Source organism: Pongo abelii, chromosome 5 (assembly GCF_028885655.2).
Source record: "Pongo abelii isolate AG06213 chromosome 5, NHGRI_mPonAbe1-v2.0_pri, whole genome shotgun sequence".
Classification (NCBI taxonomy): domain Eukaryota; kingdom Metazoa; phylum Chordata; class Mammalia; order Primates; family Hominidae; genus Pongo; species Pongo abelii.
Genome location: NC_071990.2, coordinates 6,578,409 through 6,602,430, shown reverse-complemented (window position 1 = coordinate 6,602,430; position 24,022 = coordinate 6,578,409). Strand labels below are relative to the sequence as shown.

The window sequence follows — 24,022 nt, the reverse complement described above, 5'->3', positions numbered from 1 at the left end:
TGGTGGGGGGGGAGGTGTGTGAGGACAAGGCCATTGAGGCTGGTGCTTTTGGTTTGGTTTTGTTTTCAAGGAGAGCTAGCTGCCCAGCAGAGACAAGACAGGTTGCTTTCCGTGGCTAGGGGAGAGTCGGTGGGTTGGGAATTCAGGGGGGGTCACTAGGAACTCGAGTCCTGGATTGTCAGTCACAGCTCCCAGAGGCGGCCAAACCTCGGAAAGGGTGGTGCATCCTATGAGCAGCACACAGATCTCTTTAAGGTACCAGGGGGCCAAGACAATGATCTAGGAAGGATGACCAGGGAGGAAAACCAGAGAAGCCACCATGCATGTTCTCCTTTGCTCACAATCATGGACCTTTGCCTTTGGAACAACTTCAGGAGCTGGGATGAGACAGGACAGTGGAGAAAGGGCTGAGGTTGAATTTCTGACCACTCTAGTGGCATCTGGGATTAGAATTCATTTAATTCGAACAATATGAAGAAATGGGCCAGGCACAGGGGGCCAGTGGCCCACTGGCAATAATCCCAGCACTTTGGGGAGGCCAAGGCGAGCAGATCACCTAAGGTTAGGAGTTCGAGACGAGCCTGGACAACATGGTGAAACCCCGTCTGTATTAAAAATACAAAAATTAGCCAGGCATGGTGGCGGGTGCCTGTAATCCCAGCTACTGGGGAGGCTGAGGGAGGAGAATCGCTTGAACCTGGGAGGTGGAGGTTGCAGTGAGCCGAGATCATGCCATTGCACTCCAGCCAGGGCAACAAGAGCAAAACTGTTTCTCAATGAAAGAAAAAAAGGGACAGAAATGAACATTTCTTATGATTGAGTTTCTGGAGCAAAATTTCTACTGGCCACATATAAAATGGAGACATCTTAGTTCACAGCTGCATGACAGTTGTAGGAATGAAGAAAGGGTGATGTGTGTGGAAAGATAGTAAATCATGAAGCACTCCACCAGTTCCCATGAGAAGCTGGCTCTCCTGGCTAGAGAAGTACAGGTCCCAGGCTCTCTTACTTATGGGTAGCTAGGAGTGGAAAGTTTCCACAGTGAGACTGGCTTCCCCGGGCCTCTGCATGGGGTTTTCCAGGGCCTGTTGCATCCCTGGGCTTGCCAGAACAGGATGTTGACAGTTGGGGCTGTTTCCTCTGTGGGATGGAGTAGGGTGTTGCCTCTAAACGCTGATGCTGCAGGTTTGCTTAGTTTAGTATGGAAGAGAGAGTTTCAAACACACCTTGGAAATGTTCTGAATGGGATTCTGTGTCCACACTCTGTTACGCCTCAGCTATCTGCAGATAGTGCTGGAAAATGATTTCTTATTCCTGCAGTAGTAACTCACAGAGAATTGGGACTTACCTGAGCGGGGAGGACCTTAGCCTGAGTCTAGTCCCACGCTGGCCAGTAGAAATCTAATGTGGCCACAATGGGACCACATGTGTTATTTCAATTGTTTTAAGTAGCCACATTATAAAAAGTAAAAAAATAAAGTGATGAAATAAATTCATATATTTTAATCTACTTGATGTATGAAAAATAGTATTATAACACTCGATATAAAATGAAATGTAATATATTAATATTCATGGTTACTTTACATTCTTCTTTAATGTTTGAAATCCAGTGTATATTTATACTTAACGCACATCTCAATTTGGACTAGTCACATGCTTAATGACTACATGTGGCTTCTGGATTACACAGCGTAGGTCTATACCAGGAGTCTCAACTGGGGGCTGGGTGCCCCATTTGGGGGACATGTAGCAATGTCTGTAGGCATTTTTGATTCTCACAACTGTAGGAAAGTAGAAGCCACAGATGTTACTAAACATCCTACAATGCACAGGACAATCCCTGCAACAAAGAATCTTCTGTCCCAAGATATCAGTAGTTCTGAGTTGGAGAAATCCTGATCTAGACCAAGCTCTGCCCCTACCCCTTGCCCTTTTGTATTTCCCCACGGTGATGGGAATGAGGCACAAGAGCCCAGGGTAGCAGGTCCAGTGTTGGCACACAGGTGTCCTGAGTGGGGCCCCGGGGCAGCTCTGCTCGCCCACATCTCCTCCAGGCTTGTGACTGTAGCAGGGGTTCTCAATCCTTCCTCTAGCACAGCTCAGCAGCGGGACATAAGTGACAGGACCCAAGCCACAAGCAAGAAACCACACCCCTCACAAAGTTCCTTAGCACAGAAGTTCCTTTTGTGTTACATGAAAATTTAGGGAAAATTCACCCACTTGTCAAAACCTGAAGACCAGCCCAAGAGACAAAGGAAACGCTGAACCCAGCAAGAATTCCAGAGCTGACACTCGGCCAGCTCTGAAGGAGGGCCTTCAAAGCATGGGGTTCAGAGGGGGAGCATCTTCCGATGAGACTTGGGTTTCTTACACAACAAGAGGACCAGGAACAGTTTTCTTAATTTTAATTTTAATATTTTTTGAGAGGGAGTCTCACTCTATCTCCCAGGCTGGAGTGCAGTGGCACGATCTCAGCTCACTGCAGCCTCCACTTCCTGGATTCAAGTGATTCTGCTGCCTCAGCCTCCCAAGTAGCTGGGATTACAGATGCCTGCCGCCACCATGCCCAGCTAATTTTTTTTATTTAAGTAGAGATGGGGTTTCATCATGTTGGTCAGGTTGGTCTCAAACTCCTGACCTCAAATGATCTGCCCTTCTTGTCCTCCCAAAGTGCTGGGATTACAGGTGTGAGCCACTGTACCCGGCAGGAACAATTTTCTGAATGTCCATTTGAATGTTTATCCTCATCAGTCAATGAGAAGTATGTTGCAGTGAGTAGAAGCCACAGCTTAGAATACAGTGACCAACTGTGTTTCCTTTCCTTGGTCTCCCTAGGAGCCCTTTTTCTCTACAGTAGGTATGTAGATATGGACCTTGAAATTTTTGAAGAAACTTGCAGAATGAGTGATTGAATGAATGAATTTTATATAACAGATATAAACTAGTCTTTATCTTCGCTTCAGTGTTAAATCACAAAGTTCTTTTTTAAAGTTACATATCAATAAAATTTTTAATATAACAGTTGTACATATTTTGGAGGTATACATGGTATTTTGATGCCTCTGTACAATATGCAATGGTCAAATCAGGGTAATTGGGATATCCATCATCTCAAACATTTCTTTCCTTTGTGTTGGGATCATTGCAATTCTTCTCTTCTAGCTACCTTTAAATATACAATAAATTGTATAAATCACCTCGTTATTTCACAGTTGCTCTTCCCTGACCCTTGGCCTGCCTCCTTCCTGTTCTCACCTCCAGCCCCCTTCTGCATTCCTGCATTTGTTTGTGAATGGCTTGACTCCAGGATGGAATATTATACTCCGATAGCTCCCTGGAAGCCTCCACCCCAGCCATGGGGCCTGGTCCTGGGGGTCCCTATAATAAATTTATTTTGTGTCTTGTGCCCCAGAGGAACTGTAGACCTCACTTCTGGAATCTATGAGCTTTGGGATCTCCTGGAGAGAGGTCCTTTGCACATTCCTGAAGGATCAGGAAGCCTTTAGCCCATCCCAAACAGACTCCATACCCGTGGCATAAAGTAGTTATGCTTGCTGGTTGGCAAAGCACAGGCCACCGCATATTCACTCCGTTTGTGTTTTGTCTGGGACTGTTGCTCATTTTTGCCCACCTTATGCATTTCACTGCTCATTCACTCCATAGAGGTTGAGTAAGCAGAATTCAAACTAGCTGCATTCATTTTGTCATCAGCTTGTGTTAAGGACAGTTGCAGCTGTTGGAGAATGAGGTTCAGGAGCAGCCCTGTGGCTCTAATGCATGGCTCCTACCCCAGCCCTGTCTGTGTCATCATGGGCCGACTGCTGGAATCCTGGCCTCTAAAGATGAACAGATGTCAAAGGCCAAGTGACGCCTGGGAATTCCCAGTCCTCTGACCCATGGGTGCAGCCTGGCCTGCCTTCTTCCATGGTCCCTATTTTTTTCAGACTATCAGCAAGACACTGAGTGTTCTCTAACTCTACTGGGTTTGTTGGGTGCTGTCTCACTGAGATCCAGAACAACAGTTCTGATTTTCAGAAATAAGGTGCCTTAAAGCTGAAAATGAGAGCCTTGTTCTGCAGAAGAGGAAGAGTACCTTCCGTGTCACTTGGAGCTGGCCTAATCCACTTAATGCCTTTCCGCTTGGTCACATGGAGGGACTAGCCACAAAGTCATGGTGACCACGCCAGCCCCGGGTCCCAGGCAGCTGCCCAGTGTGCTTGTGTGGTTAGAATGTTCAGAGTAGGACACTGGGCCAAGCACATGGGCTATTCTGTCCACTGACCAGCATAGATTAAACCCTTTGTAGACTCCGAGAGCTGTGCTTCTCAGGGAATTAAAGGATAGCTTTTGAAAACTATTTTTCTTTCCTCTTTCTTGTCTCCCCATTATTTTATTTATTTGAAACAGTATACACAATGTCCTTTTTAAATGAGGTGAAGCCCAGAATCTAGGGATCTGTTTTAAAGTGCAGTGGGGTTTTCCAGATCACTCATGAGGACTCTGCTTAATCTTGCCAGTCTCCTGGCTCTCATTAGCTAGAACACAGGCCTACATGTGGAAGGGACCCCCAGTATCTCTGCAGCAGCTGGGGAGGGCCAGGAAGTGAGATGGAGATGGCGCTTCCCTGCTGCTGCGCAGCTGTTTGCTCACCACCAACCCTTGCAGGCAGCTGCCCGCGGCTGGACTGGGGATGTGCTACTACACAACATGGCCTTGTGCTGCGGACAGATGCTAGGAGCCACCAGGCCTGTAATGCAAGTGCTACAATGAACAGGAGCAAGTGTTCACTTTGCATTCAGGCCCCGGGTTTTTTTGTTTTTGAGACAGCGTCAGGCTGGAGTGCAGTGGTGCGATCATGGCTCCCTGCAGTCCCGGCCTCCTGGACTCAAGTGACCCTCCTGCCTTAGCCTCCTGAGTAACTGAGACTACAGCCATGCACCACCTACTCAGCTAATTAATTTTAATTTTTAGTAAAGACGGGGTCTTGCTGTGTTGGCCAGGCTGGCAGGCCCCAGTTTTGCAGTTGTATTTGCTGACCTGGCACATCGCTTCTGCTGAATCTTAATGAAAACATTCTTGGATGGGGATGAGTCACAGATGCTTTCATGAAACCCATTTGAGAGCACTGTTGGCCCATGTCCTCCGTGGATGCAGCACTCTTCCCATGGGCGCACGATGGTCATTTACTCCTGGAAAAGGACCTGAGGAAGTAAACGTCTCATCTCACTGTTTCTGCTCCATCTCTGGCTCTACTGCTTTTGTTTGTATCTTAAGAGACGATACCACATTCTGCTGGAGTTCCTTGGGGAGTCATTTTCGGGGGAGGATATGAGGACACTGGCAGAGGAAAACCTGCTCTAACTGCATTAGTTTTTCTAGACTTTTTTCTATTGTGGATTAAAAAGTTGGAAATGCAGAAACTCTTGGGAAGACAGGCCATGTGCTTTCACGGTACACAAATGGATCTTAAAAACATCCACCCTCCAGCTCATCTGTGTTGGAGAACCGTGAAGCCAAACAGCACTATAAAAAGCATCCTATGCAGCAACTCCGCTTGATGCTGCAGCTGCCAGCGACCCCTCTCTGGAAGGGCGGCTGCTGAGTGCTGGCATTTGCTGAGGTTACTGAGAGCTATTACTGTTTGCTTTTGCACGCCTCGCAGCACCTCCCAAAAAGAAAGTACTCAGATGCTACATTTGGCCTCTCCTCCCCTGGCCGTTTCCAGGCCTCCGCTGTGCGTGTTCTCTTCCCTTTAGAACTGAGCTGGCGCTGGTTTGGGCAGCACAGGAAGTGTGTGGCACCCAGACGCTTAAGCACCAGACGGATGGAGGAGGTGTCCCCTCTGCCATCCTACCCTGCTGCCTTTGTCTCCCTGGTGTCTCTTCTGGGCACTTAGCGCATTCTGCAACAGACGTCCACACACAGGGCTAAGTTCAGGTCCTCAGGGCACTGCTTGGTAGGGTAGGTGCAGTAAGGCTGAGGTCCCACAGAAGCCTCCCCGAGGCTCTCTCCCCAGCTCCTGGCGGAGCCCATTCTCTGCTCTGTCCAGGGCTTGTCGAGGGTGTCTCCTGACTTCTTTGGGAAAGCAGTTTGTTTGCCTTTCTCTTTCAACACTCGCCCATTTATCACAAACCCACAAGAGTTCAGACAGCCACGTAGCTCCTGCCTGGTCAGGACACATGGGGAATGGAAGAATTAATGACTTCAGTGCCCCCAAGAGGTGGTGCAAGTTGAAAACATGATTGGATGCAAAAAAAGGTCTAGATTGATTCATACGTGACTAATGCCTGAACATTTTCAGAGGGACCCAGGAATTCCTTCCATCCAAGCCTTTGCTGTGTGCAGAGGGAACAGTAAGGCGGCAGTAGGTTGTTCCTGCTGCTCAGGGAGCTCACAGTCCAGGAAGGAGGCACCTGCCCATGCGTCTGGCAGGAGTGGTACCCTGCTGGTAGCTGGGCACCCAGAATGAAGCAGGCCCTTCCATGTACCCTGCTCCCAGGCCTTTCTTAGCAGGGGCTGAACACAGTTGCACAAATCAGATTCCAGCAGTAATGCGTGTGCTCACTGAACAACTCCTGTGGGGCTGAGCCCACGTGTATTAACAGAGCGAAGATTTGTGGGGAAATCTTCCCTCCCTCACCTGTCTCACATTCAGTGCCTCCTGGAGACCATTCAGAATCTCTCACAGCCCAGCCTCCTGCTGTGTGGCTCTTTCCCCCTCCCCTTTGTCAACCTCAAACCACGTTTCCCCTGTATCCCTCAGCCCCATAGATGTCATCTTCACTTCTCCTTTTTTCAGTAGGTCTCAGTTCCCTTGCGAGTTCTTTCCCACCCCTCCCCCATCAGCTCGTGGAAGCTTGGAGTGGAGCACAGCAAACCAACGGGCCTCTTTTGGGACCCTGCGACAGTGCAGGGCTGCACCTGAGCCCTGTGCCTCTGGACAACAGCCAAGGGCAATTGCCCACACTTGTATGTCAGATGTCTCCCACCCTTTTGTGTTCCAGGAAGTGACGTACTGCAAAGAACCACTCTTCCCCACGAGACTTCGAGAAGACCCGCTGTCACGGACTGAGTTGTGTCCTCCTAAAATTCAGATGTTGGAGTCCAAACCCCCAGTAACTCATAGTGTGAACGTATATGAAGAGGTCTTTAAAGAGGTGATGAAGGTAAAATGAAGTCGGTAGGGTGGGCCCTAATCCAACCTGACAGGTGTCGTCCTAAGTAGAGATGAGGACACAGACACACACGGAGGAAAGACCATGTGGGGACACAGGGAGAAGATGGCTGAGGAGAGAGGCCAGAGGAGAAACCAGCCCTGTCCATGTGTTGACGTGGGACTTCCAGCCTCCAGCATGGTAAGACGATGCATCCCTGGTTAAGCCCCAACTTTGCAGTACTTTGTTATGGCAGCCCTACTAGCGCACCAGTAGGTCCATTCATAAATGCCATATACTCGTTCTTGTGATTTCCATAACAGTCATGGGTGACCCCCTTGTTTCCTGTGATAAGGACATAGAGATCCTCCAAATTACCATTCTTTGTTTCTTAAATGATTAGCTGAACTATTTGTCCCTCCAAACAAGCTAGAAACAGCTAGATACTCCTTGTCCAGCTGATTGACAGATGCCTCCTGATGATATAAACATGCCAACTGTAAAATCACCCCCACCTGGAACTGGTTCACTTGTCCCTGTGAAAGTCTAGACAAAACCAACTGCCAGGACGCTCAGGTTTTGGGATCTGGGTGCTCTCCCGACTATAATAGCCTGAATAAAGTCAGTTTGCTTACCAGCTCAGGTCTTTATCTTTGACAATTTGCCGCTGTGACGTGGATGGGACTGGAAGCCCATTTGGAGCCCTGTCTTCTCCACCTAGGGAGAGAGACCCCTCGAGCTCATCAAGCTCCTTCTGCGACTGATCAGAGATCCCATCGTGAGTCCAGCTCCTGGTCCCGTGCTCCGAATATCGGTCCCCGGCAGCGTGGTAAGGATTTGATTTTGATTATTTGCTTGAGTGCTTCTGTCTTTGTTTTGTAGTTGGCTTCTGTTTAACCTTGGTGCTATGCAAAATTCTCAATCGACTTCTCACCCTGCCGTTTAAAAATCCCTTCCGATGATATGTATTCCACTGTGATGAGAATTCAGTTCATTATCCAAAAAAATGGCAAGATTTCCCTGAGGACAACTTGGAACTGCAAGTTGACCCCTCTGAGGCACCTGGAATCTCCCTGTGTCCATCTACAAATCCCCCTCAAGATCTCTTCTCTTCAAAGGTCAGCTTATTTTGCTTGGTTCAAGGAGGCTGAAACATGGGAAAATGTCTCCAATCTACTTCAAACTGAGCAGTCCCTTAAGCACATCTCTCTCACTACCAATCTCCCCTCCCACTCCTTCTCTACCCTTAACAAAACCTCTCAACCCTTTCTCCCCCTGCCCCACCCCTCTATGGACCCTGCTCTGATGCTTTCCCCCCTACCCAATATTCCTCCTTAGTCTGAGGGACTTTTTTCCTCCTTTAGCCTCTGCTCCCCAATCTTCCCTACTCCCACTTCCCTACCTCATCCTGATGTTATTGGTGCTTCCCCATCATGATGGAAGGCCCATGACCCAAGGGCCCAATTGAATAAGGACTCACTCAGGTCCATATGCAGTTGTGAAGGGCTTTTCAAAAGGACAGCGAGAACAGGGAAGAATTTACTAATCCATTTGGTTGTGTCCTTGGGGCATATTCTCCCGGGTTCCCTGAACTGTATCAATTCTTGCAGCTGTTAATGGGTACCAGAGATGCCACTTTATGGTTTCAAAAGCCACATGGGCTACCCTTCGTGAGGACTTTAAAAGAAATCCGAACACCCTGATGCATGCCAAAACTATAGGGGAGAGACTTTAGAATCCATTCCCACTGTGGCTCCTCAAAACTGATTGGTCAAAGATAAAAGATGGCAGACAACACAGATGAATTTGCCTCTCGATATAGACATAGATTAGAAAATGTTAGGAAGGACATTTTGAGAGTCAGTTGAGAGAGTTGCTAAAGCTCTACAAAGTATATGATCTGATCTTATATTTGATGACTGAGCCACTTTTGCTTTTATTATGTTAATGGCTTCTGATCAGAAATCAAAGATAACTACCCTAAAGCACAATGTTAAGTAGGCAGAACGCTTCTCTCTCTGGAAGTGTTACACTAGCCTAACACCCTGAAGACTCCATGAGAGAAAAGGGCAAATCAACACAGTGTAAACTGGTGGCTGCACAATTTAACTGACCAGAAGGAAGCAAAGCAGGCCAATCTGCTTATTCCAAACCCCAACTCATTAGGTACACATGCAGATATAAATAAAAAGAATGCTGGCTTGGGATTGGCTGGCTTTAAAACACAAAAGAGCAAGGGTTTAAAAATCCATCTTTTAATGACTTTCTCGGAGGGGTGTTCCCCTTTCTGTCCACACTAACTCATAAGAGGAAAGAATCTTCCCCATCAGTGGGCACTCCACTCCCTTCCTAATGGACCCCGAACAACACATCTCACCATGAACACCTCTTCCCACACTCCCTAAGAGCACACAAGCCATGCCTGTTGATGGGACTTGGTAAGCATCCATGTGCTGCTTTTATCAGAACTTTCTTCTGTCTTACTAGGACTCTCCCCACCCAGCACAGCTTCTTAGTTCCACTACCCAGTAAACCTTCCGGAAAGAGTTACTTTCCAACTGGACTGTCAGTAGTTTTGCTCCCCTGAGGGCCTCACACTTGAGGGCCTTGGGTCCCGGCCTTGCATCTTTGCCTTTTCATCGCTCTCATTGACCATCACACTTTTCTTGCGTCTGTCAAAATCCCTGATCCCCCTTTAAAACCTCAAGCACAAACTATGCTAACTAAAATACCCGACTGCCTTTGAGCTGGTCACTCCACTGACACAGGCCAAATAAAGGAGGCCAAACCTCTCAACATAGAAATAGAACCTTCCATGCCACTCTCAACATTACTATAATATCCTCAAGACAAGAATTCTTTAAGATCTTCAACTTATAATTCAAGGTGTCCTTCACAAAGCTCTCCATGTCTAGTTCCTGTGATACTCCCATCCTCTCAGTGAAGAGGTTCAATGGGATACCAACTAGTCCAAGGCTCACAAGCAATTATTCAAATAGACAATGCCAGGCTTTCTCTAAGGACCCCAATACCATTCTGGCTTCTCTCCACCCAACACTATTCATCTCATAGTCATCAACTTATGTTCTTTTTTTTATTTCTTTTATTTTGAGATGGAGTCTTGCTCTGTAGCCCAGGCTGGAGTGCAGTGGCGTGATCTTGGCTCACTGCAACCTCCACCTCCCAGGTTCAAGCAATTTTCCTGTCTCAGCATCCTGAGTAGCTGGGGATTACAGGCACACACCACCATGGCAGGCTAGTTTGTGTTTTTTTTTTTTGTTTTGTTTTGTTGTTGTTGTTGTGTTGGTTTTGTTTTGTTTTGTTTTTTGTATTTTTAGTAGAGATGGGGTTTCACCATGTTGGCTGGGCTGGTCTCAAACTCCTGACCTCAGGTGATCTACCCGCCTCAGCCTCCCAAAGTGCTTGAGATTACAGGCATAAGTCACCATACCCAACCATGTTTTGCTTTTATCAGTATGCTTGTCAACTCTGACTCAAATATCCTTTTGCTTTTACCTGTAAAGGTCACTAATACACATGGACTGCCATGCCTCAGGGGTTTACTGAGGCCCTCACCTATCTCTCCAGGACGCTTTCAGGCTATTCTGGGCACTGGCTGTTGAGGAATGCCCTGGATTCAGTTTTCCAATTTATTAGTCTATAAAGCCCTAATGTGAACAATTTCTTTTGCTTGCTGAGTATTTTCAATGACAACCAAATAATCGAGTTTCCCCTAGATCAGTGATTCTTAACCGGGACATCTTGCTCCTCAGGGGATAATTGGCAATGTCCAAAGAAGACATTTTTGATTGTCACAAGTGGAGGGGAGGAGATGCTACCAATGCCTCGTGGGTGGAGGCCAGCAATGCTGCTACACATCCTGCAGTGCATAGGATGATCCCCACATCAAAGAATGATCCCACCAAAAATGTTAGCAGTGTCAAGGCTTAGAAACGCTTATCAAGACAATGACCCTTTCCAGTCTTATTTAATAAAAACTCAACCAGTTTGCTTTAGTGATGGAGGATGGTTCTTAGAGCAGTGTCCTTCCTTTAAATTGTATGAGCTGCAGTGTAGAAATAGAAATGGAACAGTTATCTTTTTGTCTAGTTTTTGGACAAAAAATTGGTCCAGAACACACCATGAAGGATGATTCTGGGAAATCAGAGATTGCTGATGAAAGAGAACTTGGCTGGGACAAGCTCTGGGTTCTAGCTCTTGTTCTAATGCCAACTTGCTGGGTATCTGGGACTGTCACTTTCCTCTGGGGGTGGAACTAAAGCACCTTCAGACCTCTGCTGCCTCTAACAGTTTCTTCTAGAACAAGTCCACGCATGAGTCAGTTGAGAGAGTTTCTAAAGCTTAACAGAATATAAAGGAATAAGGAAGAAGAAACCACTCCACCTCTGCCCTTCCACTTCCGTCGGCAGGGTACGTCCACTCATAGCATGGGCTCCCTGTGTGACCCACTTCCCCTCTTCCGCATGGGCTTAAGGGAGGAGGCGGCCTGGCGTGCCGGAAGGCTGGCCAGGGGTGAAGTCCGTGCTTTTGGGGACTGGTGATGTGAGAATGGGCTGAGCAGTGAAGAACTCTGTGGCATCTGTTTTTAATAATGGAGTCCGGGGTTGAGCAGTGGCTTATGAATGTTCTCAAGAAAGAAATGGTGACTAGCCTTGGACATTTTGATGTTGCTCTTTGAAAAGATCCATATTCTCTTTTGGGATGAATTATAGTTCACTTGTGATATTTCTTTTAAATATATTTTTTAATCTTTAAAATTATTTTTATTTTTATTATTTTCTTAGAGATGATGCCTTGCTCTGTTGCCCAGATTGGAGTGCAGCGGCACCATTATAGCTCACTGCAGTCTTGAACTGGGCTCAAGTGTTCCTCCCACCACAATTTCCCAAATAGCTCGGACTACGAGTGTGACTTACAATATTTCTTATTACACAGGAAGCTGAATTTTTTCTTTAACTTGCAACAAGTCTGTGGCATTTTTAAAATTTATTTTTGTCTTCACAAACAAGTAGAGTAAGTGATTTAAAAAGGTATACACGTGAAATCTTTTTCGTAGGTTATCCATATTACATGGTAAGCAAGTTAAACATATAAAAGGCTGTATAGAGAAAAAAGGAATCCTCCTCCCAGCCCGGGGGTAGTTAATCTTTGTTTTCTTATCACTATGGTCTTGGAGGGCAGAAGTTGGAGAGTTGATGCCATAGTGAAGCATCACCAAACTAAGAAGGCTCAGGTCTTGGGACAGCTTAGGAAGAGAAACAGGGTCTCCATGCAGAGGCTGAATGGGACGGCTGCCAGGAAGATGATATTCTGTTCTGGATGTACATTTCCAGGCAATAAATGACTGCACACACCTGAGGCAGTTGCCCTTCTGCTCTGTCGATGAAAGACAGGACAAAAATCAAGGGACAGGAACAAGGCAAGAAATTGAGGCTTTTGGAGTTATAGGCTGGAATTGTGCTGAATTTTCTTCTGAAATAGTTCACTAAGGTGTATTAGCCAACCACTTATGTCTTTCCTTCTGTGTCATTTTCTTTCTTTTTTCTTGGCTCACTGTGACCTCCGCGTCCCGAGTTCAAGTGATTCTCCTGCCTCAGCTCCTGAGTAGCTGGGATTACAAGCGTGTTACCACCATGCCCGGCTAACTTTTGTATTTTTTGGGAGAGACAGGGTTTCACCACGTTGGCCAGGCTGGTCTTGAACTCCTGACTTTAGGAGATCTGCCCACCTTAGCCTTCCAAAGTGCTGGGATTACAAGCATGAGCCACCATACCCAACCTGTGTCATCATTTTCAGTGGAAGTAGTTGTCTAATACGAGGAAGTAACACGTGTTCAAAAGAATAGAATAGGGTTGCTTGATCTTCTGTGTTTTCTTAGAGCTCTATTGTTTTCTTTCTCTGTTCAGAGCAAGTTCTGATTTGGACAAAAAGCATGGCCTCTTGGGGCTGTCAGTGCTGCCACGTACTTGGTTGTGGGCTTAACGTGCTTACTGTGCTGGCTTTGAGTCTGTCTCACTGACTCCCATGCTTCGTGGGTCCCTGGAATTTTGTGCTCATGGGGATCCCCAATATGACCTGCACATAGGACAGCAGGAAAGGAAAACACATACACTGTGTGTATATCCTCTGCTCATATGCATCTCCACTGTCCCATAGGACTTCATTCGTAAAACACAAGTTCGCAGATAAGACTAAGGATGTTTAAGACGGTGATGGTAGAGCACTAAGCCAAATGTGGGTCTTTCTCTAAGCACAAGGTCTTGTGCAGCGTGACATGTTGGTCACCATGAAGTGGACTCCGCCAATGTGGATATGAAACCAGGAGGGCTGAGGGGTCTTGAAATATGAGATGAGCTGCCTAAGGCGAAAACCAATGCTCTGAGGATGGTAGAGCCAAGAGCTGGAAGGAATTTATGTTCCTGATAACGCTGAACCACTGGTTTTAATCTCCTTGGAACTTGCTGGACTTCTTATCTGAGATTAGAATATCCTTGTTTTTAAAGGTGGTTTGAGCTGAGTGTCTGTTACTTGCAGGTGAAAGCTTTGTGATGTACACCAGAGGACATCTTGTCCATAATGAGTGAATGCCATACTACTTTACCTTTATTTTCCTTACCAGGCTCCATCTCCGTAGCCTGCTTTTGACAAAAGTGGATACATAAATCTAGGGGCCACCTAGCTAGTTCTAATAAGACTTTGGAAGTCAAAAGCTAAAGACCAGGCGACCAAGCTGGAAATCAGGCTCTGCGATCAGATTCCAGAGGGAATGCCATTCCACCCAATCACCTAGCCCCAATGGTTCCCTTCCTTCAAGATGCTGCGTGCCTCTTTAGGCAAATGGATTACCTTGTAAGAGTGACTTGTGACCTGAAAAAGCGTTAGCCCAGTCACACCCAGGCTTAACTGAGCCATTTGATTCTCACTGCCTCTCTGTGTTGGTTCCTCTTGCTTTCAACTACAGGGTCCTTCTGTTTAGGTGGTGAAAAAAATGATCGTTAAAAACAATTAATAAACCTGGGGACCTCTGATACCATGAGCCCAGCCAGAGATCTGTGTCAAGCAAATCCTTGCAGACGGTTCTGCCAGCCTGCAGATGTCTGTTTGCCTCTCATGGATTTGATAAGTGCTCATTTATGCCAAGGTGGCTGTAATCATAGTACAGAGGCCTCTGGGAGATAGTGCTCATGCTGAGCTTACAAACAAAACCATTATCTGTTCCTTACCTGAGACCCTGGGGAGCAGTCAGCTCACTCCCTGCCAATGGCCTAAGATGGGGACTGATGTTACAGTTGAGGAATATCTAGGAGTAAAACTTAAGTAGCTGGAAAATGCCAATTCTGACAGTTTGACAACATTATCAACATTCTGAAGTACTTATAAGTGTGTGTGTTTTTTTTTTTTTTTTTTTTTTTTTTTGAGACAATCTTACTCTGTCGCACAGACTGAAGTGCAGTGGCATGATCTCGGCTCACTACAACCTTTGCCTTCTAGGTTCAAGCAATTTTCCTGTCTCAGCCTCCCGAGTAGCTGGGATTACAGGCACACACTAAGGTGCCCGGCTAATTTTTGTATTTTCAGTGGAGAAGGGGTTTCACCACGTTGGCCAGGCTGGTCTGGAACTCTTGACCTCAGGTGATCTGCCTGCCTCAGCCTCCCAAAGTGTTGGGATTACAGGCATGAGCCACCATGCCTGGCCATGCAATAATTAGTCACAGAAGTTTATGGTTAGATAATTCTCAGAGGTGACCTGGTTCAGCCCTACCATCAAAGGTCATCGAGACACTGGCACCTTGCCCAAGGTCATGCCAACCTGGGATTAGGCGTTTCCTGCCCGATGCCCTTTCCCCACTTCCCACACCTATTGTTCATACTAATTTATTGCAGGTCTTATTTCTACAGCCTCCTTTAATTGCTTTATGTTCACAGGACACTCTTCAGGATAAGATTGCAGGTATTTTTTTATATTACTTCCCCTTGTCCCTGATGCTGTAGGGTTTCAAGCTGAAACCAGTCAAAAAGGACTTCCTGCTGAGTAACTCTTACCCAGGCAGCAGGGCTGAGGATCTGGGGACGAAGGAGAGACCCTGGCTGTATTCTTTGATATGTGTTACACATCAGGCTTGAGTTAATTTGGTCAGGTTCAATAATGTGCTGCAGTTACTCTGTAAACACTTAGAATCGTGGAGTGTCGGGTCTGGAAGGAGATTTAAAGGCAACCTGGTCTTATGGTTCTCTGTGCTCCAAGGAACCCTAAGGGCTCCTGTGTGGCAGTCAGGGTGTGCCTTCTTGTTCAGCCTCTAAGAGCAGGTGGGCTGGAGAGCTGAGCTGACTTAGGCCTAGGCCCTTTTTCTTGAAATATTTTATTTAATACGGGGGGTTGTATCAGATTTCTTATAAACAAAGGGCTTGGATGATAGAGCATGGTTGACAGCTATGAATCTAGTCCAGTTCTTTCATTTTCACTATGAGAAAATGAGGCTTGGAATGAGGGAAGAGGGACTAGATGACTGCATGCAGAGCTGCACACATAGCTAGTGACAGGAGCCGGGATGGAAACTCTGCAGATGCCCTCTCGATACCTTGCAGAGATGGCCTGGTCCCTCTAAGAAGCTGTGTTTTTAGCTTGATTGAGAGATTGAACTACAGAAACCAACTCTGGTGGCTGCTCATCTGGGAAAAGGACAAAATGTACACTTACTGAGTGACTACTGTGGCATAGGCATGGAAAATACATTCACTCATTCAGAGCAGGTGTGTGGAGCACCTCCTGCATAGCAGATGCTGCCCTGCCTGTCATGGGTACTCTTTAAGCCTCACAAGCCTGCAGGGGAAGTTATCACATGCTCCAGAGCTGATGAAGGCTCTCAGGGTTATGCAGCTGGCTCATCAGTGGCGGAGCCACATCTGAACTGACACCGTTTGAACTCCAAACCTGCTGTGCCACATCACATCCTAATAATGCTTTTAATTTTTTTTTTAATGTCTCCAGAAGTCAGCGGGTGTCAGCTCCGTAGGAGCTTTCCAAAGACTCGAAACTCAGTTTAAAAACAGAAATGTGAGTTTCCCTTTATCTGTTTGGAAAAGGGCATGGCGGGGATGGGCAGCCCTCAGTGCCTGTTCTCCTGGGGAGATGGTCTTCAGTAAGTGGAGCTCCCTTAGAGTCCTAATCTGTCTCCTGATTTGGGCTCTCACAATTGACACACACGCAACTTTAGCCTTGTCTCCTGCTCACAGGGAAAATTCTGCTCATCTTGCCGCTCAGCTGCAGGGTGGGTCTGGGAGCAGCTGTCCCTCGGGGAGATGGGTGAGGCTGTATGAATGCCAGTGATGGAGAGATAGCAAACTGTGTGGTGGAGAGAGAAACTGTTAACGTGCAGGAGGGCGCCAGCCTTCAGTGGTGCAAGAAGTTTTCAACTGTCCTTGTCTTTCAAAAGACACTGTCTCAATAGAGTGTCAGCAACTTCTGAAGCCATTTCAGGCTGTATTTGTTAATCACATTTTAGAATTCTTCCTGGATGGGCTCTGCCCAGCTTCTGGTAGTTTAAATATTAGAAATCAGACTGATGTGGGTGCTGGGAGGGGAAGGAATTATGGAAAGACAACATGAAGGGAACTTCAGGATTTGTGGCAAGTCTTGCCAGGGTTTTGAGGCAAGCTGTGTAGGATCTGGTTGAATCATGCTGTTTCATACTGGGAATATGATGGCTACCATTCCTTGGAATATATGCATTTTCAGCATTAGTACCCAGGATTTTTTCTCCCTTGCTCTTAGAGTGTGTTAAGTTAGTGGTAGTGATGGTTTTATTTATTTTAAAAATTCAAGGTTGTTTTTGTAGAGATGAGGTCTCCTTATGATGCCTAGGCTGGTCTTGTCCTGGGCTCAAGCAGTCTTCCCACCTCAGCCTCCCAAAGTGCTGGAACTACAGGTGTGAGCCACTGCACCCTGCTTCATTTTTGTTATTAATTGAAGAGTATATTCTCTCCCACTAAAGTGGAAATTTTCCAGACTACCTTTAAAGAAGAATGAAACACCTTCCTCTTCCAGGCAGCTAAATCTAAATATTATATTCTTTTTTAAAGCAACTCCTTAGCAAAGACGTGGCAACTGCGGGCGAAGTATTTCTGGGCAGGAGATCAACGCAAAAATGCAACTGGAGAGAGGGGGCTTGGGGGCCAGTTCCAGGGAGATTGGAACTGCTGTGTTCTCATCAGCAGAAGTGGCCCCTGCCCACCCGCATCCCAATCCCTTCTCATGTGGGAAAAGGTCTGTGAGCCCTCTCCCTACCAGGTAGGTCCTATGGCAATGTGGGCACATACCCTGGGGGCAGAGGCCGAGGGACTTAATCACTTCATGAGCACCAACATAGGAGGGAAGGGAATGCCTGATGAAGACAACATTCTACCAGTATGCACTGTTTTCTAACCTACAGAGTGCTTCTGTGTTCACTGTCCCATTTGAGAATTCTAAGTAGAATTCTGAACAGACTGGAACAGATTGCCCACCCCAAGGGACAGATGTTGGCTGGTACTGTTGGTATTCATGGAAGATTCCTTCTGACACTCCCTCATTTTTTGTAATTGCCATGAACTGGAGCACTGGGCCAACATAAATCATCCAAGGATGAACACACTGCACACGGACGGCTCCTCTTCGTTTGTTTTTGAAGGGATTCCATCTCTTCTCTTGCCATGTGCTCCTTCACCCCACCCCCCACCCCCCGTCTTTCATTTCTTTCTCTGGAAAAGATATTTCAACTCACAGGACTGGGATGTTGAAATGGACACCCAAGAGCATCATAGATGGGCCAGGCCTGGACCTCTCGGGACAACATTCCTCACGACTTTTAGAAGAGATTAGAGATTTGGGACTAGTGGCAACTGGTAACGTTTTCAGTGTTTGGTAAACAGCCAGGGTCCGGAGCTCTGGGAACAGCCTGATTTAGCTCTTTGTTTAAATTTTGGGTTACAGGTTCCCAAGAAGCTGGTGCAGGGGAAAGAAATTAACAACCATGGTTCATTCACAGCCAGGCAGCCAAATGGACAGCTCTGTAAGACTCAAGCCGACAGCGGAGAGAGTGCAACCAAACAGTCTTGGCCCAGCTTTCAGAGAACGTTATTCACCCCAACTGCTCTGCATCTGCCTGGATGTCTGCCAAGATCTGTGAGCACTACAGCGTTGGTATGCTTTGGGTGAGGCCTGTGGCTATGGCAACGAGTTGGGAGCAACCCGGTCCCTGGGAATGAGAACAGTGTCTAAAATCAGGCAGGCGAGGGGTAGGGAGGAGAGGTAAAGGTTGGACTTGCCGGAAGATGGAGCCGTTTTATTGTTGTGGGTAAAGCTGCTACCATCAGGGGCTGTTTACAAAGTGGGGTGCAGCTCAAGCTGGGAGCATGTTAGACTCAGCACACTGTTCCCATGAGACGGAGTAAATTAACTGTTGCAGTGCTGGTCATGTACCACCAACCTCCTGTGAACCAGCCCTCAGTGAAACATTTATGTGAAAGGCCATGGTGTTCCCGTAAGAGGGTGCATGTTCTCTCCCTTGACTAACTCTTCAGTATGCCTCATTCTCACGCACTGGTGTGCAGGAAAGAGTCCAACCTGCCCCATCGACAGACGTGCTCTGTATGTGGAAAGTCTTCAGGTAGAGCCCTGGGCTCAGGTTTGAAGATGGGAGTTCTAATCCCAGCCAAGGCCATTACCTCCCAGTGACGTCATGTCTTGATTTCCTCAACCACAAAACAAAGGCATTGGTGAGGTGACCTCCAAGGCCTCTCCAGTTCTCACCTGTGTCTCTACAGACTGGAGAGTAGAAGATTGAGGCACTTTTATTAGTTGAGTCGTCTTCATTTTGTTTCCATTTCTTTGGAGTCATCAGCTGGAGTTGAGGACAAGTTTTAACAATAGATAGGTTTCTTTTTGTCTCTTTTTAAAAGATTTTATTTAAAATAAAGGCCAAGCATAGTGGCTCATACCTGTAATCCCAGCACTTTGGGAGGCCAAGGTTGGAGGATTGCTTTTGAGTTTGACCAGCCTGGGCAACGTGGTGAGACCCTGTCTGTACAAAAAATTTTAAATTAGCCAGGCATGGTGGCGTGTGCCTGTAGTCCTAGCTACTCTGGAGGCAAAGGCAGGAGGATCACTTGAACCCGGAAGGTTGAGGCCACAGTGAGCTATGATTGTGCTACTGAACTCTAGCCTGGGCAACAGAGCAAGCCCCTGTCTCTTAAAGACTATTTTTTAAGAACACTTTTAGGTTCACAGCGAAATTTGGAGGAAACTTGGCATATGTCATATGCCTCCTGCTCCCGTGCATGGACAGCCTCTCCCATTAGCAATGTCCCCACTCAAATGGTACCTTTGTTGTTATAATCAACAAACCTGTACTGACGCATCATCATCACCCAAAGTCCATAGTTCACATTAGGTTTCACTCTTGGTGGTGTACATTCCATGGGCTTGAACAACTGTATAATGACATTATCCACCACTGCAAGATCACACAGTAGTCTCACTGCCTAAAAATCCTCTGTGCTCCACCTATTTGTCCCTTCCTTCACTCTAAACTCCTGGCAACAACTGACCTTTTTACTGCCTCGATAGCTTTGCCTTTTTTGGAATGTCATGTAGTTGAAATCATACATCATGAAGCCTTTTCAGATTGGCTTTTATATATAGGTTTCCTTCCTTCCTTCTTCCTCCCACCACCTTTTCTTTTTTCCTTTCTGTATTTGTAACTCTTGGATGTATTTTCCAGCATCATGACTTGATGGGACTTTTGCTAAGATAGGCAATCATAAAAAAGCACAAATCTTTTGTCAGCCTTATTGGCGCACCTCCAAGATGGTCCCAACGCTCTTTAAGGCCCACTTTTCCAATCCACAGATTCCCCAGCAGAAGTCCAAGCTGCTGAGCCTCACATCTTTTGCACTAGGAATCTTTACCACTACTTCGCTGTAGCATTGTAGCATTTGAAAATTTTCATATGAAGCCATAGTTCTGTGTTCTTGTTTTTGTTTTTGAGACAGTCTTACCCTGCTGCCCAGACTGGAGTGCAGTGGCACAGCCTTGGCTCACTGCAAGCTCTGCCTCACGGGTTCAAGTGATTCTCTTGCCTCAGCCTCCCAAGTAGCTGGGATTATAGGCGCGCCACCATGCCCAGCTAAATTTGTTGGCATTTTTAGTAGAGATGGGGTTTCACCATGCTGGCCAGGCTGGTCTCAAACTCCTTACCTCAGGTGATCTGCCTGCCTCGGCCTCCCAAAGTGCTGGGATTAAAGGTGTGAGCCACCGCACCTGGCCTGAAGCCATGGTTCTTAACCTCAGTTGTGCAACAGAATTATCTGGGGAATTAAAAAAACCCATGCCTGAAGATTGTGATCTAATTGGTCTTGCGTAGTGCTTGGGCATTGATAGTTTTTGAAAATGTTTCCTAAGTGATACTAATGTGGCCATTCTGCAAGCCACAGTTGAAAGGCTTATTCAAGCATCCTGTTGCTGAATGCATGTCGTCCTTACCACATGACTCTGGAGGTTTTCTTGTATTCTGATGTGGCTGCCCTGTTGAAGCCTGCCCCTTAGATTGGAGATTATTCCCCGCAGTAGGCTGCCTGGAATATGATCCCCAGTGATCCCTGCTTCCTGGTATTCAGGCCCTGCGTGTGATCCCTTTCCCTTGAAGCCTGGGCTGGATTAGTGACTTGCTTCTAACCAAAAGCATATGGCAAAAATAAATGTTTACTGTTTTAAACCTCTGTTTTAGGGTCGTTTATTACACAGCAAAGATAACGAATATACTTTCTGAAAGAAGAGGCGGCTCTTTAGACAGGAACATGTTCCTGTGGGAGCCAGACCTTACGTTGATTTTGAAGAATGGAAGGTCTAATAATGTGTCCCCAGGGGAAGTGATAGGGCCCAGATTGCTGGGGCTGGAAAGGCAGGTGACAAATAAGCGGACTCTTGCTGGCTAGACTGGTGCTTCTGCTATGCGCACATACATAGGAGAGCCTGGGCAGTCCTGCTAAACTGGATTCTGGTTCAGCAGATCTCGGTTAGTGTCCAGGAATTCTACAAGCTCCCAGGGGGTGCTGATGCTGCTGGTCTGGGGACCATATTTTAGGGGACAAGGAACTGTTCTAATTCACGTTCCTCTCTATGCTTGCGTTTTAAATACAGCAGTCTTTATTCCACCAGTGACTTCCCTCGCGCTGCTTCCAGAAGCCAAGAAAGTGGGCTTTGTCCTTGGGGATTTAGGAGGCGGAGCGGCGCCCCCTTGAGGCCACATGGTGGAGGCAGCGATGAGGCCTGGAGTCTAAAATTTAGATTGAATCACAGGAAGAAGCTATTTACACAAGTCAAACATGGTCCAATGTTGGCAATTTCATAAGGTTCCAATCCTTAAGGGATCAAAGCCTGGCCACCTGCTTCCACTGAGAGGTGTGCCTTTCAATGCCAGGCTTGGAGCGTCCCCCTTTATTTAAAAAGAGGAATCCACAGCAGAGCTTCTCAAACTCTTCCACCCGAATCCCCTCACCACGGAGGGACAGGAGTCCTGGGCATGTAGCCTAAAGCAGCCAGGAGAAAAACCTCGACCTTAATTTTTTAATGATTTCACATGAATCAATGGAATGTGTTTATGATAAAATCATCTCCTCCTTAAATATATGTGTAAAACTGCTGCCCCAGTTAAATGCATTTAGTCTAACCAAGCCCTAGGATTGGCCTCTCCAGCGTGAGAAGCATTACCAGCAGTCCAGCTCCCCAGGTCCCACTCTGGGATCCCATCTCCTCAGACCCTTCCCACTTCCTTGCACTCTGGCCTCTCGCTCTTGACCCTGCTCCCGCCACTCTTTCCTCAGACTACTCTCTCTCCTCAGAGTCCATCAGTCCTGTCTTGTTTTCACCTTGGTCTCTGCCAAGTGTGGGTCCAAGTCACATATTTAGGCTGTGATCACAGGAACCCCAAGCCCCAGACCTCCCAAAGCACCCTATGGAGAGACCTTACCGTCCTGGACAGACCCTCTTCCCCCTAGCTAGACCTCACCCTCTGGGTAGACCCATCTCCCCAACCAGAACTCACTCTCCTGAGTAGACCCCATCCCCCCAGCTAGACTTCATCCTCCTGGACAGATCCCATCCCCCGAGCTGGACCTCACCCTCTTGGGTAGGTGCATCTCCCCAACCAGAACTCTCCTGGATAGACCCCTTCTCCCCAGCTAGACCTGATCCTCTGGATAGACCCCATCCTCCCAGCTAGACTTTGCCCTCCTGGACTGACCCCATCCTCCCCAGCCAGACCTCACCCCTCTGGGTAGACCCCATCCCCCCAACTAGACCTCACCTTCCTGGATGGACTCTACCCTCCTGGAGATACCTTCCCCTCTTGGGTAGATCCCATGTGGCTACACACTCCTCCCCCATCAGCTTTCTCCCCCAGGGTTCTGGGCAGCAGAGTCTGATAAAGGATACTAAGTGATTCCCCAATACTTCCCGTTTCCAGCCTCCAGTGGGCTCTCCCTGGGGCTAACAGTTTTTGCTCACTATTTCTCCAGGCTTTGCCTGATAAGTATATTCTGAGAGTGTCCTAATGATACAGATTTTGGACCCCATCCCAGTGCTACTGAATCCAAGTCTGGGGGAGGGGTTGGGGCTCTGCATCTGGACACTTCCTGCAGGGCCCCTCCTGAGAGGCAAGCCCGGGGAGCACCGCCGAGGCTCGCCTCAGTGCCCATCCTAGACCTTCAGCAACCAGCAGAGGATGTCCTCGCCATCCCTCAGCCCAGACTCCCATTGTCACCCCAGCCAGGCTTGGCACTGCCTCCTTTTTCACTCAGAAGATTAAGGCCATCTGCTCTGTTTCCCACCCTCCACCCTAAAAATTTCTCCGTTTCCCAGTCTTTCCTCGTCTCAGAAAATATCTTCCCAGGCTGCTTCCCCGGTGGGTCTGGACTCCTCCTTGCTATCTTCCCAGCACCCTGCCCTTCCAGCCCGCCCTCTGTGTCCAGTGTTTCCCTCACCAAAGGACTTGTTTTTCAAATTGGAGATTTTGTCTTCTCCCTAAAAACCAAAACATCTCCCTGAGAAGTAACTCCCTCAAGCTACTGATACAGAATGGGGGCGGGGAAGTGCTGGGAAGGGAAGGGTGTGGTCCCTGGCTAGGGCTCCACCCCGGGGCCTGTGCCCACAGACCTAGGTGAGGACAGGCATTTTTGTTTTCGTGTCTAGATGTTGCATTTCCCAAGACTACCTTGGCTTACCACACCCTCATCCTGTGCCTGTAAAAAACCTAAGAGCCTAGCAGGCACGCACACAAGCCTCTGGACGTCAAGAGGAACACACCGGTGTAAGAGCAGACTGATAGCGGCCCACGGCAGGCCATCGACAGGCAGAACCACTCGGTGCAGCTAGAGGACAGCCTGGCCACTGAGCGGTCCGACTTCAGGGGGGAAAACCACCTCCCCACTCCATCTCCCTTCTGGCTCCCGCATCTTCTGAGAGCTACTTCCACTCAATAAAACCTTGCACTTATTCTCCAAGCCCATGTGTGATCTGATTCTTTTGGTGCACAGAGGCAAGAAACCTCAGGATACAGAAAGCCTCTGTCCTTGGAATAAGGCAGGAGGTCTAACTGAGCTGACTAGGGATGGCTCAACTGAAAGAGCACCCTGTGACACAGGCCCATTGGGACCTCAGGAGCTGTAAACATTCACCCTTAGACATTGCTGTGGGGTTGGAGCCCCCACCGCCTGCCCATCTGCATGCTCCCCCTACAGGTTTGAGCAGCGGGGCACAGAAGAAGCCAGCCACACCTCCATCGCAAGCCCTGCCAGGGGGATAAGGGAAC

The 24,022-nt window shown here is 47.5% G+C and overlaps 1 long non-coding RNA gene across 3 annotated transcripts in view; it reads left to right on the top strand.

The window, feature by feature from the left end:
* Positions 1-23,714, top strand: part of LOC129059866 (uncharacterized) — a 105,684-nt gene extending 81,970 nt beyond the window's left edge. Inside the window, exons 3-5 of one of the 3 annotated variants that reach the window (XR_010140560.1) lie at positions 7,008-7,169; positions 7,879-7,986; positions 21,355-23,714. This is a non-coding gene — a long non-coding RNA (uncharacterized LOC129059866). Of the gene's footprint in view, positions 1-6,806; positions 7,359-7,807; positions 8,112-16,167; positions 16,234-21,354 lie in introns of those variants that run through there. The other 2 variants (XR_010140561.1, XR_008525954.2) reach the window with 2 other exon arrangements.
* The last annotated feature ends 308 nt before the right edge of the window (positions 23,715-24,022 follow it).